The 13,116-nt window shown below is 40.8% G+C and overlaps 1 long non-coding RNA gene across 1 annotated transcript; it reads left to right on the top strand.

Annotated features, from left to right (window-relative positions):
* Positions 11,083–12,974, top strand: LOC110255651. The gene is made up of 2 exons (XR_002336247.1): positions 11,083–11,219; positions 12,518–12,974. It is a non-coding gene; the product is annotated as an uncharacterized LOC110255651 (long non-coding RNA).

Below are 13,116 nucleotides of genomic sequence, written 5' to 3'. Positions count from 1 at the left end.
TTAAACAGGTAAGTAAAACAGTTGTATGTACCTGTGAGAAGATGATTTTAGCTTAACTCTAAAACACGGACTAGTGGGAGTTCCCGCTGTGGCGCAGTGGGTTAAGGAGCCCAAGTTGTCTCTGCAGCGGCTCAGGGTGCAACTGCCACTTGGATTCAGTCCCTGGCTTGGGAACTTCCATATGCCATGGGTGGGCCCCCAAAAATATATATAAAAAAAAATAACATAAAATAACATAAAACAGCATAAAAATAAAAAACATCACAAATGAGGCACTAGCAAACCTTCCTGTAAATGGTCAGAGAGGAAGTGTTTTACCCTTTCAGGCCTTTGTGGTAACTACTCAATTCAGCTGCCCTAGAACAAAAGCAGCCATAGAGAGGTGTAGATTAATGGGAGTGGCTGATAAAGTCTACTTACAGACAGGCAGAATTCAGTCCCGCTAGAGAGGAGAAGAAAGCATTATAAGCAGAGGCAGCTATTGCTGGGAGAAGGTTAAGATCACTGAGCAGGCAGAGGACGCTGAGGCTTCAAGGAAGCCCTTAGCAGAGGCAGGAGAGGGAGGAATACTCTGCTAAACAGAGTAGCAGGCAGAAATCACAGGTCTTCTCAGCCAACTGGATGAGGAAGGGCAGAGCTTGGATCTGGCCCGGAGGCGGGGGCCGGGGGTGGGGGTGGGGGGTGGACAGGTGCACATGGCACCCGCACTGCATGATGGGAAACCCTGTGGGCACAGAGCCACCGCCAAAGAGATGACAGTACTTGGGAAACCTCTGCGTCCTGGCCACAAACCACAGCCCTGACCAAAAGTCTCACCTCCATCCAGGGCCAGCTACATAATTTCCGGGACTCACTGCAAAATAAGTGAACACGTGGGACTTCTGGCTCAAAACTGTGAAGCTTTTCAAACAACACACCAGAGCATGAAACCAAGGAGCCCGTTCTAAGTGCTGGGCGAGGTGTGACTGCACCCGTGAGAGGACCAGAAATCTGACTCCGCCTCCATCTCCAGCCTGGCAAGCCTCTGGGGTAGCTTAGCTACTGTACTTCCAGAAGCGTGCTGCATTTACCAAATGGAATCTCTTTTGTGGACTTCCAGAACACTTTACCATGCGGATAACTAAGGCCCTTTTTTTTATTGGGTCATAATTTTTTAACATGCCTCCACAGGCTCCCAATCTGTCACGTAGAATAAATAGCTATACTTCAATAATAATTTCACTCTAAAAGAGCTTTTATTTTTTTTCCCTTTTCTCCTGCTCACAGCTAAGACGATCGCTGAATGGCAGTTTACATTCTCCATGACTGATGGAGAAAACCCTTTGAAGGTGAGTTTTTCCCTGCTCATCAAGCTGACAAGTGCATTTTGGGAGCTGCTTTGAACGTGAGTGCAAGTCCCAAAGCCCTCGACAGCAAGCTGTGCTCCTGGGCTGTGCTCCGGGCTGCTGTTTCTCTGGGAGCCCGTGGCTGTCTTAGCGGCTGAGCTTGGACAATATTGTGTCGCCAGTGAAGAAGAGTTTGTCTGACCAGAACCCCAGCACTATATGCTGTCTGTCCAGCTTATCACTATATTTTGTGCTCTTAAGCAAATCGCTTAATGTCAGTACATCTGCCTATTGTGACATAAGTCTGGATCTTTAAGATCCAAAATTCATTATTCATTTTTTCTTTCTTTTTTCTTTTTTTTTTTTTTTGACTGTACCCATGGCATGTGAAATTTCCCCGGCCAGGATCACATGCTTGCCACAACTGTGACCCAAGCTGCTACAGTGACAATGCCAGATCCTTAACCTGCTGTGCCACAAGGGAGCTCCAAAATTTGCTTCATATATCCTTTCTCTTATTTCACAAAGCGATTGAGGACCCAGTGTGTCAGGATATTAGATAATTTACACTTCATAACAAAAAACAAATAAAAATTAAAAATTTCATCTTAGTCAATTTCTGTGATTACATACATGAATTTTTTTGGATCTAGACATCAATAGAGCATATATTTTTCAGTCATGACAGCCATGATAACCAAGTATCAGAATTGCTTTGTCATAAAATTTTTTTGACAATAGTGAAGCATTTCCATATTTTTTAATGTATGAAAATATTATTATACATCTTTGTGAAAACAAACTGGTTTTGATATTTTACTTTACATATTAATAAGCTATCTTGCAAATTAAAATGTTTTAAATCTTTTATAAATAAAATAAAATGTATTATAAGTAGTTATTCCTTTGATCTTTACTTCATCCTTCTATTTTTTCAATTTTATAGTTTATTATATTTGACTACATTTGAACATTTGTATAACATAAATAAATAATAGTTGCAAATCAGAGGTGAATTAAAATTTTCTATTGCTCACTGTGTACTTATATTTATATTTATATTTATGTTTAGTGGTCTGCATAAATATGCAGAGATATATGAAAGATATTCCAGAATTAAGTTGGGGTTTATTCTAAATGATCTTTAAGTTTTATTTTTTCCTTTTGCTCCAAGTTTATTATTTTTAACATTGTTTGTTATCCCAAGTAATGCTGTTCATTCTTTTAGAGAGGTAGGCAGTCTTCTGGTTTTGCAAAAAAAAAAAAAAAAAAAAATTTTAACTTGGAGACCCAGGCCAGAACTACTCTTAAACTGTCTTGTGCTTCAAAATTTAGTGGAACATGGATAATTCTTTTTTAATTATTTTATTATTATTATTTTTAATAGCTATTTCCTCAATACAATTTTTTTCTACTGTACAGCATGGGGACCCAGTTACACATACATGTACACATTCTATTTTTGCACATCATCATGCTCCATCATAAGTGACTAGGAATATGGATAATTCTTTATCTTTTCTTATAGTACCTAGTTCAACAATGCTATCCAATATGATTTAATCATTTCTAATACAGATCAAACTTATTTCCTCTTATAGCTATCCCCCCAAAAAATTCCTTACAACTCTGAACTTGAAGATGGTACTAGGTTCTTTTCTTAAAAAATTCGTTTTGACATTTTTAATTTCGTGAAACAGAGTGCTATCCATTCTTTGTGTCTTTCTCTTTTTTGTTGATGGGCCTACCTAATAAAAAATTAATGCACTTGTAAAGTAATCAAGTAAAAAGAGCAATTTTATTTTGTGTTTGGAAATAAAGAGCTAACCTACAAATTCAGAAAATATTAGTTGAAGCAAAAGAAGGACAACTTAGGGCGTCTTAAAACCACTATAATTCTTAGACGACTGAATAGACTTAATTGGACCAGAAACCACATGAAGTTAGAGAAAGGTTAATAAATAGCCTAACTGTGAACTTTTTAGTCACGGCGACTCAGTTTCCATTATACAATCTCAAAATTCTTAACATAGGAAAGACCTCGATGAACAACTTTATGAGAAATGAAACTTACTCTCAGTATTTTGGCCAAGCCATATTTGGTACAGAAACTAAGTATAATTAAGGAAAATATTGTAGGAGTCTAAATCTATTGTCGGATGCCATTTTTCTGTGTAAGGGACATGCAACAGATATGCAATACCAACAATAATGTATGGACTGATCTTATCTCAACCTGGCTGAAGTAAATGAGTTTTCTAAAATAGCCACTCTTGGAGTTCCCGCTGTGGCACAGAGGGTTAAGAATCTGACTGAAAGACGGAAAAAAAAAAAGGAGTTCCCTTCATGGCTCAGAGGTTAATGAACCCGACTAGGAGCCATGGGGACATGGGTTCGATTCCTGGTCTCACTCAGTGGGTTAAGGATCTGGCGTTGCCACGAGCCATGGTGTAAGTCAAAGACGCGGCTCAGATCCCATGTTGCTGTGGCTGTGGTGTAGGCCAGCAGCTGCAGCTCCAAATGCACCCCTAGCCTGGGAACCTCCATATGCCATGGGTGGGGCCCTAAAAGACGAAAATAAAATAAATTAAATTAAATTAAATAAAGAACCTTACTGAAGCAGCTCAGGTCACTGTGGAGGCATGGATTTGATCCCTGGCCCAGCTCAGTGGCCTAAAGGATCCAGCATTGCCCCAGCTGTGGCTCAGATTTAATCCTTGGCAAAGGAACTTCTATGTGCTATGGGTGTGGCCATTAAAAAATAATGATAAAAAATTAAAAAAAAATTTTTTAAAGTCTTCACTTAAAAATTAAAATAAAATAACCACTCTTGTTCCTACTTTGATGATTTATCAATGAAAGTTCCTAGAAAGGAAAGAAAGGGAAAAACATCCTAAGTGGCTTTTTTGGGTTACTCTACCCTGAGAGCTGTTTATGCACCTGCCATGGGCTCTGAGCCAGAATGCTCAGATCCGGAGGGGTCCCTGTGGCGACTTAGGGTTCCGCTTGGACCACAGACCTCTCTGGCATCCTATGTCTGAAATAGCAGTTACTGATAAATGGTCACTGGCTTTGTGGTTACAAAAACTGCCTGAGAGATATGAAAAGGAAAGGAGGGAATGAAGAAAGAAAGAAGAGGTTCAAAGGAAAGGTTTCATCATAATAAACATGCTATTTTCTTCTTTCCTTTCTCCCTTTCTTCCTTTCTTTCTATTTTTCTTTTTTTTTTTTTTTTTTTTTTTGCCATTTCTTGGGCCACTCCTGCGGCATATGGAGGTCCCCAGGCTAGGGGTCCAAATGGAGCAGCCGCCGGCCTACACCAGAGCCACAGCAACGCAGGATCTGAGCCACGTTTGCGACCTACACCACAGCTCACAGCAACACCAGATCCTTAACCCACTGAGCAAGGCCAGGGATCGAACCTGCAACCTCATTGTTCTTCGTTGGATTCCTTAACCACTGAGCCACGATGGGAACTCCTATTTTGCTTTTTTTTAGCTGGGTTCACAGCAAGCAGAAGTCCCTGGGCTAGGAATTGAACTCACTCTCTTCCTCTGTCTCTCTTTGTCTCTCTTTCTCTCTCTCTCTCTCTCTCTCTATATATATATATACACACACATATATATTTTAATGCACATGCTATTCTCCATGCTTTTTCTGAGATCATAAATCTTTTTCCAGGATCACCCAAACTCTTTCCTACAGGCTAATCCCATTTCATTTTAAAGGAATATATTGAGATCCAGCATTCTAGTTTTTTTTTTTTTTTTTTTTTTTTTTTGTCTTTTTAACATTTCTTGGGCCGTTCCTGCGGCATATGGAGGTTCCCAGGCTAGGGGTCTAATCAGAGCTATAGCTTCCAGCCTACGCTAGAGCCACAGCAACGCAGGATCTGAGCCACATTTGCGACCTACACCACAGCTCATGGCAACGCCGGATCCTTAACCCACTGAGCAAGGGCAGGGATCGAACCCACAACCTCATGGTTCCTAGTCGGATTCACTAACCACTGAGCCATGATGGGAACTCCCAGCATTCTAGTTTAATCCAGGCACCTGAAAAACTTAGCTTGGAAGGCTCAGCTCACTTGTTGCCTCTTTTGTGAAAACATTCATGATGAATCTAGAATATTTTCTGCACAGCTCTTTGTCAGACTGTCATCCACAGGTTTAAAATCGTGCCTTCTCAGTTGGAATAGGAGCGCCACATGGCAAGGCACACAGCTTATGGATCTGCATATGCACAGTGCTTAGACCAGCTCAATGTCGATACATGTCTGATAAATGAAAGAAAGAAAGAAAGAAAGAAAGAAAGAAAGAAAGAAAGAAAGAAAGAAAGGAAGGAAGGAAGAAAGGAAGGAAGAAAGAAAGGAGAAAGAAAGAGGGGGCGGGGGGAGAGAAAGAGGGAGAGAAAGAATGAAGGGAGGGAGGAAAGATGGAAAGAAAAGAAAGAAGGAAGGAAGATTAAATGAACGGATAAAAAATGAATAAATGGTATTTAAAGATGGTATTGGATGTGTCACGAGTTGCTATCTGCATTATAGAAGGAGTATAGCACACTCCTCATTTAGGTCTCTGTTAGGCAATCAATAGATGTAGCCCTGAGCATTGGATGGAGAGAAATCTCCAAGGTTTGTTGTTGGAGCCAAAGGTCATAGGCGGTCACAAAAAGTTAGTACTGAATCAAAACAGGGCATCATTAAAACAGAGCTGCCAAGTGAAAGAGCCTAAGCAAAAAGTCAGGATCCAAGTCAAGAGCAAAGGAATGGAAGCCAGGAAGGCTAGATGGAAGAAGCAGCAGAACCAGAGAAAACTTCAAGGCACATAGAGCCATTACCAGCATTCTTTCTGTGCTAGTAATGACCTTAGATTCCACAGTGACTAAGCCATACCCTGGAAGAGGCTGCCTGAAGTCAGGCATCAAGTCTGGGCTTACCAGACTCCTTACTCCATCATGAGAGTTCCCTCACTCATAAACCAGGGACGATCGTAATATCAACCTCACAGGGTTGTTGAGAGGATTAAAGGAAATGTGTCTTAGGAGTTCCCACTGTGGCACAGCGGGTTAAGTATCCAGCCCCGTCTCTGTGATGGCAGGTTTGATCCTCAGTCTTGCGCAGTGGGTTAAGGATTCTGAGTTGCCGCAGCAGCAGCAGCGTAGGTCAAAGCTGTGGCTCAGATTCCATCTCTGGTCAGGGAACTTCAGTATGCCACAGGTGCAGCCAAAACGCTTCTGAAACATGAAATAAAAGATGCAAATTATAAGCAAAAAAAAAAAAAAAAAAGTCACATCACACTGTGTCAAAATTTAACATTTCTGGAAAAAAGGCAGAGATCCCCCAAAGTGAAGACTTACACTAGCAATCAAGAACCTGCAGATAAAATGCAATGGTGATTTTGCGTCTAGAATAAGATAGAGATGGTTGTAGAACAAACCACCCACAGGGGCCAAGTAGAAAAGCTGGACATGTGTAAAGGGTTTACATTATACAGGGAATATTCTATTACAGTGACAAACTAGAAATTTATAGCAGAAATATAACTAGAAAATACCATGATGTTTAGAGATGAGACAATATATTTCTAAATAACGCATGAGTCAAATAACTAAATAAAATGTATGTGATACCCATGACCATTAAAATATGATCTATTTTGGAGTTCCCTGGTGGCTCAGTGGATCAAGGATCCAACATTGTCACTCCTGTGGCTTGGGTCACTACTATGACACAGGTTTGAGCCCTAGCCTGGGAATTTCCACCTACCATAGGTGCGGCCAAAAAGGAAAAAATATGTGTATATATATATATATATATATATATATATATATATATATATCCTATCAAAATATTGGGAAGTAGCTAAAGCCATGCTTAGAGGAAAATCCATAACATGGATGAATATATTAGAAAAGAGTAAACATAATGAATTACTACTGATCTAAGTATCCATTTTAAGACACTTGAACAAGAACAAATGAAACCCAAAGGAGAAGAAATGAAATACATATAAAAGTCGAAAGAAATGAGGAAAAAATGTACAGCAAAATTAACAAATGCAAATGTTGTCTCTTTAATAAAAAAAGAGGCATAAATCTATGTCACCTGAAAATTTTCTTTTAAAAATAACTGATACCAGGAATAAAAAGTAAGTCATCACTACAGGCACTTATTCCAAATAGGCATTTACCCTCGAAGACCAAAGACATTCACCATATTAATGTAATAAGGGGAAAATTATGTGATCATTTCAATAGCTACAGAAAAGGCAGTTGTACAAATTCAACATCTATTCAAAACACTTTTACTAAACCAGGGATAAAAGGAAATTTCATTAATCTTATGTTTTAAAAAATCAGTAGGCTTTATTTTCAGGGAGAACTCCTAACAGCTTTCCTCCTTGGATCCTAAATGAGGCAAGGATAGCATTTTCTTAACTCCAAGTAAAAAATCATATTTAGATTTAAAAAATGCATGTTGATCCCTGGCCTATGAACCTGTCTTTTCCTGGGGGTGCAGGAGGCAGGGAGAAAGAGAAAAGGCAGAAGCTAATTAGCTCTCTTTCAACCTTTTTTTCTTTCTCCTTTAAAAAAAAAAAATATGAAAAGGCACTTAAAAGAGAGAAAAATGTAAGTAGTACCAGGGGCTGGTATTAACATGTAGATGCTGCTGGTGTGAAAGAAGGAACGAGACCATGGCAGCAAGCCAGACAACTCAGGTGATTTACAGAAGTGCAGGGAGAGAGGCAGTCAGGGCTGGGAAATGAAACACTTGGAGACTGAGGAGTCAGTTTTTGAAAGTCCCTGTATTTCATGTTTTCTTGTATTTTATTTTTTTATTATGGTGTCATACAGGCTCCTAAATCCTGGTACAAATGAGAATATTGGCTTTTCACTGAATCCGAAATAGCCACTCTCTTTTGACTAGGATGAAAAATTGTCAAACTAAGGAAATAAAATGAATAAAGAGAAAATAAAATTCAGAGGATCCTGATGTCTTTCGAAGTCCCCCCACATTAAAACCTTGTCTCTATCATCATCCTAAGAAAAAGACCGTCAGCCACAGCCTGCATGTAAGAGAAATCTACCAATGTCAATACCAATAACCTAAGGTAGTAGGAAAAGCCCCAAACTCAATGACAACTTTTAAATGGCTAGTTTCAGGTATCATAGTTCAGGTATCGTGGCACATATTACAATAATCATGCATAAACCTGTTTATTCCAATTAAATGTAATACATGGATCTAAAGTAAGTGAGATGAATACTGCTTTGCTGTAGAGCTGACAAGTTAACACAAACAACTTCTTTTTCCCAATAGAATCTGTACAAAAAGACTCACTCACTCTGGCAAACTCCACGGAGCAAATTTCCACTCACGGGGCTGCATGTATGTCCGATTCCTGTTTGTGTTACACTGGTTGGATGGCTTAAAAAATTAACACGGCATTGTCATATACACAAAACAGCCAGCATGTTGCCTTTTCCACCTGGTCCTGTTGGTATCTTATAGACACAGGCAGCAGTTCTTGGGCCATGGAGGGCTCCCAGGTATAACAGAGGTCCGTAGCATAAGACTATGAAATTCTGGATTCAATCACCCCTGGACCATTAAAAGCTGACTTTATAAAATATAAATAAATAAAACAACGAATCTGTTGGCTGAGTTTTGCCAGTGCTTTTAGAACTGAACCTCCCAGTCCACTCTAATCAAGGCTGTAAACTGCCGGTGATTAAATTGTTTTTCCTGGGGGAAGCAAACAAAGATACATTGAAGCCAGGCAGGTAACAGCATCATTCTCCAGACTTTATGGAGCCGAATTTCACGTGGCCAATCAATATGGAGCCACACACAGTTGTTTTTAAATGCCCTGCCACAGGAATTGGCTTGCAGCCACCCGGAGCAGAGTGGTGCAAAGGGAGCTGATATTAGAGGAAGGGAGCAAACGCATTTGGCCTCCCTGGAGTCTGTGTATTTGTACACTGCGCTACACAAATCAGGATGTGAAAAGAAAGCAAGCCCAAGTCAGAACTTGCAGAATATGGTTTGAGTCTAGAGAGGACAATACTGATGAGAAAAGGCTTGCTTGAAATCTTGAATCGCCCCGTGCATCCATCCTCAGCATAAACGGTTAGCGACCCAAAAGGTGGTTTATTAAATCTTAAATATTTGGTTAACCCATTTTAATTTTTATCATTTTCTACCCTTTTAGAGTTCTGTACTCACTTGTGACTTGGTAGCGTGTGAGGTGCCTCTCACAGAGAAGGGATCCAGTTTTCAGATCTCAAAGTCCAAGGAAATGAAAGATTAATTGAAACGCAGGTAAACATCGAAGGGAAATCAAGTCCATGGCTTCTGAGCTCTGTCTTTAGGGCTCGGTTTCTCGCCACATATAGGTATTTTCTGTCCACACAAGCATGCCATATTCTTGTCATTTTCATGCGATGTTCCAGCAAATAAATCAAAAGTTTATTTGGACTTGTTATTTTTTGGTGATAGAAGAAAGTATTTATCAAAAAGGCCATTATGAGTAACAATAGGAAGTAGAGAATTTATGTATGATTATTGCATTTGGCGATAATTTTATAGAGCAAAATGCCAGGCTTTTGAGAATTCTACCCCCCGTAAATAATCTGCCATAAATAATAGGAATATTTCCTGTCTTTTTCTGCCATAGAAAATGGAAATCCCTCAGTAATGCAATCAAAATATGCATTGATACTTCTCATATTGCAAATTAGCCTTTTATTATGGCCCAGGCCCCTGAAAGTTTGAGCAGGTGTATCTGGAAGTCAAGAAACATGAACCTTTGTCTCCTCTACTTATTTTTCTTCATTCCAGATGTACAAGCATTTATTAATTTTTTTCCTCTCTAGGGAGCATTATATCCTCCAAATATTGCAATAAACGTCCTATTTATCCCCAGGAGGTGCCTTAATTGTTCAGATGAGGGGAGAGCCGAGGGTGGTTATATATCAGGGGGGAGGCAGGAAGGGTTTTCAAACAGTTTTAAAAGCATGTCCAGATGTTATCAATCTCTGATAACCCTGGGGCTAGGATATTGTTCTGCAAATTTGCTTTGGAAATATGTGTGGCTTAATTGAGTTGGTGCTTTTCATGTCCATCACTGACGTACAAACAACACCACCATTAAGTCCTGCCTTCAAACTTGCACGCGGGAAAGGCCATGTGGTACAGCCGCTGCTTCTCAAACTGGGTTTGTACATCACTCTGTAGACATCAGGGGAATGGAGGAGGGGTCTGGGAAGAAAGCCATGGGATGAATCTGAAGCCTTTTCCTTGAGGGAGGAGGAGGGGAGAGTTCAATAATTGAGAGTAAATTGCCCGGTAGGTTATTCTAAAAGATTATATTTCAGGAGTTCCCACTGTGGTGCAGTGGATTAAGGATCTAGCATTGTCCCTGCTAGCTGCTGAGGTCCAGGTTGGACCCTTGGCCAAGTGCAGTGGGTTAAGGTTGTGGTGTTACCACTGCTGTCGTGTAGGGGATGCAGTTCAGCTTCCATCCCTGGCCTGGGAACCTCCCTATGCCACGGGTGCTGCCAAAAAAAAAATTAAAAAAAGCCAATACTTATACAAATTTAGAAAATGTGCTGCTTCGGCAGGATGTGAGCAGCTACACACAGCTGCCCACAGGATCCAGGGCTGACAGTTTCCTCGGTTGCAGGGACTTCCTGGTGACAAAGTGGAGAAGTCAGGTCCAGCAAAGTCATGCTAAGCTTCTGCCTTTTCCTGCAGACCACGTGACCTGATCAAGATCTGCGCAAAACGTACGTCAGGTGGCCAAAATGCTGTCCCAACCAGGATGATCTGTGATTGGCAAAAAGAAGCAAATATAACAGTGCAGATAAAAGTCCTTTGGTGACTGGAAAAGGAAGGTAGGTTTTTTTTTTTTCATGTATTTATTTTCTTTTATTTTCAGACCTTGATTGAGCATAAACTATGTGACAAAACTCTGGGAGGTTCTTATCTTCAAGGAGCCTGCGGGCTAAAAGAAACAAACAAATGACTCAGTCCATCCCACTCAGAGCTTGGAGGCAGGGAGTTCCCATCGTGGCTCAGTGGTAACGAATCTGACTAGTATCCATGAGGACGCTGGTTTGATCCCTGGTCTTGCCCAGTGGGTTAAGGATCCCGCATTGCTACAGCTGTGGTGCAGCCTGGTGGCTAGAGCTCCGATTAGAACCCTAGCCTGGGAACCTCCATATGCCATGGGTGCAGCCCTGAAAAAAAAAAAAAAAGAGCTTGGAGGCCAGTGACAGAGTTTTCTCTGAGTTTAGTGATGGCGTTTGAGGGGAGGAATTCCTGAGGATGGAAGAATAAAGCTGCAGAATGCAGCTCAGGAAAGAGATTTCTGGGCAGAGGACATGGTGCAGGAGCATGTTTTATTTATTTTCATTTTTTTTTTAATGTAAAAAGTTGTTCAATATTGCTAACATCTGAAAAATACACACATCCAAAAGGATGATCATCATTAAAGAGGCAGATAATAACAAGTGTTGACAAGGAAGTGGAGCAACCAGAACGCCTTTCCTCTGCTGTTAGGATAGGAAAATGATGTAGCCACTTCAGAAAACAGCCCGGCAGCTCCCTAAACAGAATTACCATACAACCTAGCAATTCCACCCCTAGGCATATCCCCAAGAGGAATGAAAACATGGGCCCTTACAAAAACCTGCACACAAATGTGAATAGAACTATTACTCAAAATAGCTAAAATCTAGAAACAACCCAATATCCATCAACAGATGAATGGACAAATAAAATGTGGTATATCCATCCCATGGAAAGTCATCCAGAAATAAAAAACATTTTATTGGAGTCCCTGTCGCGGCTCAGTGGTTAACAAACCTGATTAGTATCCATGAGGACATGGGTTAGATCCCTGGCCTTGCTCAGTGGGTTAGGATCCGGTGTTGCCATGGGCTGTTGCAGACGTGGCTCGGATCCTGTGTTGCCGTGGGCTGTGGTTAAGCTCTAGGACCCCTAGCCTGGGAACCTCCATATGCTGCAGGTGCAGCCCTAAAGACAAAAGACCAAAAAAAAAAAAAAGTTTTATTTATTAAAGGGATGGCTTGTTTGAGAAATGACAGGTGAGGAGTCAACTCAGATGTTTGTTTTTCTCCAGCCATGTTCATGTAGGACAGAAACAATAAAATTGATTTTTTTTTTTGAGGTTCAGTGCATTACCAGGGGATCACAAAAAGGGATTTGAATATATAACAAAGAAGTCATTTTATGGAAGGATCAGAGAGTCAGAAAGAGACTCATTGGGAGAAATCACATCTTAAAGTCAATGACTGGGTCTGCACAAGGATGGAGAATTCCTCGAGGGAGATGCTGAAGCCTCCAGAACATCCGCAGATGCATGACATAAAAACAGAGCTCAAAGTCCATGGGGAAACTTGGTTACAAAGCAATGCTGCGTGTCACCCCATTTGGGCAAAAACTAATTGATTAGGAGGATGTGTGACCAAACATGAAGAGTTACTGCAGGGTGACAGAATTATGAGCCGGCTTTATTTTCCCTGTCTTCTGTATTTTCCAAATTTTCCCCATTGAATATATATTGCTTTGGTAATGGAGAGAAAATAAAAACCAGATGTGTCAGCCCCGAAGCCGGGGCCTAAAACCCAACAGGTAATTAAAGTGAATCACTCCCAGGCCCGCGGAAATGGAGAGTGACATTGGGCATCAAGGCCGGCTCCAAGGTGGACAGACCTGCCACGGACTGCACTTCCTCCGCTGGCCGCCCTGCACCCAGCCATGCCTGGC

Source organism: Sus scrofa, chromosome 10 (genome assembly GCF_000003025.6).
Source record: "Sus scrofa isolate TJ Tabasco breed Duroc chromosome 10, Sscrofa11.1, whole genome shotgun sequence".
Lineage (NCBI taxonomy): Eukaryota > Metazoa > Chordata > Mammalia > Artiodactyla > Suidae > Sus > Sus scrofa.
This window is presented reverse-complemented; position numbering and strand designations above follow the sequence as displayed.